A 6,000-nucleotide genomic window follows, 5' to 3' on the forward strand; every position below is an offset into this window, starting at 1 on the left:
ACAATTTGTTAGCAACGAATTGCAATGTGGTTGCTAGGAACTGTCAAACTCTATTCTCTTATTTTGTTTGTTGAAAAGGGTAGTTATAAATTGACAGTTCGTCGCTGTCTGCGAATAGAAACAAAGCTTATGTGAAAGAAAATTCAAAATATGCGAACATCCACAGTTCGCAGTTCGTAGCTCATGTGCAAGATACTTTAGTCTATGATTTGTTTAAAATGTAGTTTGTTGTTATTCGAAATTACAATAAAAAACTTTAGTTCTGATTATAATCTCAAATGTCGTCTTTTTCGTCAGTCCTGTGTCAGGTATATTGTTATTGTCGTTGATTTCATGATCAATAGTACTTTTAAGATGATTATTGTTAGATTTTGTTTATATTGTTTGTTGATTAGTTAGAAACATTTAGTAAAACTATGTGAAAGTAGTAAAAGATACGTGAATAACGTTACGTTAAATGTCAAAAGTCTGTTTTGAAAATTGATATAATATTTTCTCCTAGTATTGCATCTTTATTCTACTTCTTCAAATGCAATCTCTCCATCAAAGGCGTGTTAATAATGACTTAGTATTTTTTCATCAACTCATTAATGGTGAAATTGATGCACCTTATTTGATATCTTGTGTACATTTGAATTACCGAGGCGGAACTCATCATCTGCGTAAATTTGATTTTATACAGATTGACTTTCATAGAACTAACTATGGGAAGAATGAAGCTTTGAGTCGAATGAGCATTTTATATCGATAGATTTAAATTTAAATAAGGTGGGATTAAAATCTGTGTTTAGAACCAGTGCCCCACTGAACTAACGTTCTCATTTTATTTTTTGTTCTATAATAGTTAAATGTTATATATGTTTTGTATTTTGTCCGTGTTTTAGGCTATAATTGTATTATTTTTTACTAACAACTAACACATGCACTTATGATGAGCCACTGATCGTAGTTTGACGCTGGCTATAAGCTTACTACTTTCTGAAATTCTGAAGTGTAATAATTATTTTTAATTGTTACTAAGTGATTTTAATACTTTTAAAACACATGTGCCATTAATAAATCATAAGAGATTTTTGCCAATTTTTATAAAATTTCATTATAATACTTTCAAAACTGTGTTTTTTATCAGTACTATGTTACCTCGTCCGTCCTCTGGCAGCCAAATTCTGATTTTTTTTAATTACTGCATGTATTCCCAAAAAAGAGACTGGCGCGATTTGAAACAATATATTAATTAGATTAGCCATCATATATGTACATCCGAATTTGTAGAATTTCGATTTAATAAATATCGTTAACAAAATATCCTCAAAAGTTACCCAACTTTTGTATAATCTCCCATATGTATATTTATATTTTAATTTACTTCTTAAAATAAATTGAATTTGATAATTCGAACAACGTAATCATTTAAAATAAGATTTTTATGAAATGCATGCACATTGTACATATTTAAAACTCTCACATAAAATAAAATTCTGGTATTTCTTTTGCCTCAAAAAATAAATTATTTTGTTTCATTTTATTTCTTTCCTTGGAACCAATGTTTATTTTGGAACAGAAAACGAGGCTTTTTTATCCACTCAAAAGCAATATAAAATTCTTAAAAAGTAACTAACGTAAGATACATAAAAGAATCAAACAACGGTAATACAATATTCTCTCATCAATAAATTTACTATACTGTGACGTTTTGGTTTTATAAATTACAAAACGGCAGGAATGAAATCGGATTTTAAAAAAGCTGCATACTTTTCTTTTCAAAAGAATATATTTTTTCTCTCAGAGGGTGACTTCTAAATAATTCGGCCTGTGGTAAAACTGAAAAGCACATAATATGTATTCATAAAATGCTTGTGTATATTTCATAGGTTGAATTGACGAGAATGTGCAATCCAATAATCCAATTTTATTTTTCCTGGAATATAAAAAGAGGAACGTCTTTCGTAACACCTTTAGTTGCATAAATATGACCTTGTGTGTACGGGTTCTTGCAAATATTCGAGTTATATGCAAAGGATTGCGTGAAGCACGATTTTATTTTCATTAGCTATAATAGTGGATTTGAATTTATAAAATCGCAGTACGCTTGCAACAAATCAATGCTTTTGCTATGTTTATTGTAGACCCTCATACTGAATTGAACCGTTTATTTGATAAGTACTTAACTCACATGTAACTTAATTTAATTTTATATTTGCGTACACAAATAATTGTCATTCCTTTCATATCAATTCTAGATACAGTGTGTTCTATATTTACGCAGTTAATTAAAACAGGCGTTGTTTAAATGCCCCATTTAGTTGCAATAACTAAGTATATATATATTTTTTAAAAACAGTTCGATATTAAAAGCGAAAATTAGAAATCCAACATTTTATTAATTGCAGCAAACTTTTGTTATCAATGTTTTATATACATTCTTTTCTTTAATCAATTTATTTGATTTGTTATAATTTTTGAAGACTCAACATTTGTTGAACAGTGGTTGATACACGCAAGAGTCTTTTCACTGGACAACATTCATTAAAATTCTGTCATTCACCATTCATCAAATTTCATATTCAAATATAGCAAAAATACTGAGAAAATATGATATAAAAACAAAAGTTGCAACTTATCTAGTATTTTTTGCGTTAACAATGATTTATATGCAATAAGACAATAGATAGTTGCGTTATCCGGGGACGTACTGTATATTATATTAACATACCTTCGTACATTCATTATTTATTGTTAATGCAATAAGAATTATGTTAAGCTTAACTATCGTGAATCTGACATTATCATTGGAACTATTTAATCTGTATTATTTTTGATCTCACTTTACGATGCCACATTAACTTTAGTATTATCCGAGTATAGTACAATTGCTAGTTAATTAATGTCAAATGTGTTATTAATTTAAAAGTATGCGCAAACTATTTACATATAAATATTTTCCCCAATTTTTTTACAATTACTAAGATTTTTTTTAATCCTTAAGCTTTAGTAATTTTTTCAAATTTATCAAATAAATTCTAAACGTGCCCATTTTTGTCAATATAGGTGTAGGTAGACAGTTATTTTTTTGTAGTAGCGAGAGGATAAATTAACCTTATAAGTTACTTCATTCACAGATAGCACCGATCTTTAACCCAGGTCTCTTTGAAACTTTGATCTTTATTCTGGTTGATGGTTTTTTTAATGCTTGGATTTGTAGGTATACAAAGGTCTGTTATTGGAAACTAAGTGGCTTAGATTTGTATTTAATTTGTTCCCTCTCACCTAAAAGGCAATGTTTTAATTTGATTTAATATGCGCACACAATTTATAAATACGTATGTACCTAAAATATGCATATTAAAAACGCACATATAAATAGATGAAAGTTACAAAAATAATACTTGTTATTTGTTATTTAATTTAAAATTTTATTACAAAATTAAAGGGAACTTCATTTATAAGAATAAATGATGTTCTTAATTTTGTACATACAAATGTATATAATATCGATATCGATGGACCTAAATTCTGCAAATGCATACATACATACATATGATTGGATGGATCATGTATCGGAGAATATTTTTTTTAAATGTTTAACGAAAAAACTAGAAATATTATTTGTTGCTCTTAATTTTTTTTCACGTACATATATATAAAAGTGCGTTAAATGTTCCATAAATGTGTATGCTCGAAAAGAAATATGTTGAAATATTTAAGAAAGATACCTATGTAATTTTGAAAATTTACCAACTCGGGAATAGAGATTTATACGGCTGTCGACAAAATATATGCATTTGCAAAGAAGTTAGAAGTTATCTATTGATAACTAATACAAAAGGACTATTTCCCCTTATTTTCATAAAAACAACTTCTGGTTTGTGCGAGACACGTCAACGGTGCATCAAGCTAGAGCACTAATCAAAAATTACATTTTTATTTTGACTCAAAAACAACAATTGTTTTGTTTTTCAAAAACTTCAGTTTAGTAATGCACTCTATCCTACTTTTGGGTTATTTTCTATGTAAAGTTTATAAAGGAAGAAATTAAATATATATTTAATTTTTTTTTTTATTTTAAAAATGCTTTTATTTATGCAAGATAATAGTTTATAGCAAATTTTTAATCTATCAATACCAATATCAGAAAATCCAATTCAGAATTTTGGAAATATAATTCCGTTTTTTTAATTGTTAAGGTAACAGAAGTTCAACTTCATGCATAGACATCATATAATGCTCTTAAGAAATAAAGCATTATGAGCAAGAACTCATTAAATGCTTCTCGTCAAAAAATATTTGTTGCCGAATTGAAAACGTATTGTATTTGTGTTGTTAAAGTTTTAAATTATTAAAGTTTCATTCGAAATAATATCAATGTTTGCTTGAAAAATGTACGTACATACATACATACATAATGTCGGGTTAGTAAGTGGGTATTTTATGTATTCAAACAATAATTAAAGAGAAAAAATAGAAATAAATCTAAGGACCTTTGAAAAAGAGATTCGTTGGAAGATAACTTTAACACGAGTGTTAATTTAGGTATAGGATGTGGGCCTGCTATTACGTTAATTGAATTTTGATGTTTAGTTTCTTAAAGAAAGATGTTAATCAAATTTTGACTGAAGGCCAACCCATTAGGAAACCAAATGTCAACTGCTGTAATAATTTAGTTCAAAACACTTAGCCATTACTTTTTTGTAAGTTCCTTTTGTTCAATAATCCTTCAATATTAAATCCTGGGCTGTGTGAAATGTAACATCAAAAAAAAACTTTTTCTGGGATTTGCACATCATTAAATGAAATCAATTTATCTGAGAAAAACACTTTTTGCATGACGATAAGACTTTTAACTTTCTCACAAACATTTTATTTTATTTGTTTAAAATGCAATTGCATTCACTGAGCTATTTAATTTCACAAATATTCACTGTTTCTTAATTTTATCAATAAGCATCACATCAGATTAAATTTTTATTTTGTGTTAACTTTTGTTGAAAAATAAGACACTGCCATATAGGGATTTAACATCACCAGTGCAAAAACTATATATACATTATACACATTTATTCTTAAGAAAAAAGTGAAAAAGCTTTATTTGAAACATCCGCTTTTGGTTGCCGTTGGACCGAACTTGAGCTCTGCTTTCAAAAGACTGGAGACTGGACATGGAAAGCCATTGCTCTCAATCGGTTGCTCTATACTTTGAATGATTTAATATTCAACTTAATAATAACATATATGCATATATGTATGTATGTAGGTAAAAAGCTGAACTTTTGTAAAAAGCTAAACCGTTAAATATTTTAATCGTTAACGTGAACAAAAACGCGACCGAACTTCAGCTCCTTTTTAGAAAGACTGGATCCAAATGCTTCCAATTCTTGGGGTATATACAAATTTTTTGACAAAATACATTGAAATATCTTCTCCTCCAGAGAAAACATAGAAAAAGGGGTTGTTTATAAACAGAGTGTCTACTTATTCTTTCCTATTCATTAATGATTCGTAGTACCTGTCTACAAGAGGAACCATTAAAATATTTTGATGAGCTGCTAGATTGAGCTATGTAAATTCCGGTGCCTCAATTGTTTGTCATGAATAATTATTGTTCTATATTAAGGTTCATGTCACATTTTACTTTCATTTTAAACTAGACTACGAACTCCTTGTTCACATGAGAAGCGTATAATTGTTGCTATTTTTTAATTTAAAGCTCAAAACTTATTGTTTTATACGCGTACATCAATTTTTACGGGTACTATTTGATTTCTATGAAATAAATAGTATACTTCAAAGAGCTTCATAAACATCGAAAAAGCGTTTGTATCTTCCCAACGCATGTGCTGTTCGAAATCCTGTTTTGTTGTTATTATTTTTTTGAAAAAGAGAATATTGTGATAAGGAATAACCACGTGTTTGTCAAAGAACGTCACAAAAAAAACGAGAAATCTCGTGTGAATGGGGTTAAACAAACAATCTGCCGCAGTTAATGCAGTCCAATTTACCTCC

At 28.4% G+C, this 6,000-nt stretch overlaps 1 protein-coding gene across 1 annotated transcript in view; it reads right to left on the reverse strand.

Annotated features, from left to right (window-relative positions):
* The window catches only part of LOC129949916 (probable G-protein coupled receptor 158), a 34,713-nt gene extending 29,389 nt beyond the window's left edge, over window positions 1-5,324 (reverse strand). The window contains exon 1 of the mRNA XM_056061638.1: window positions 4,683-5,324. The gene's annotated coding sequence lies outside the window, so the exon portion shown is untranslated. The remainder of the gene's footprint in view (window positions 1-4,682) is intronic.
* Between the last annotated feature and the right edge of the window lie 676 nt (window positions 5,325-6,000).

The sequence above is a fragment of the Eupeodes corollae genome, chromosome 3, assembly GCF_945859685.1.
Source record: "Eupeodes corollae chromosome 3, idEupCoro1.1, whole genome shotgun sequence".
Taxonomy (NCBI): Eukaryota; Metazoa; Arthropoda; class Insecta; order Diptera; family Syrphidae; genus Eupeodes; species Eupeodes corollae.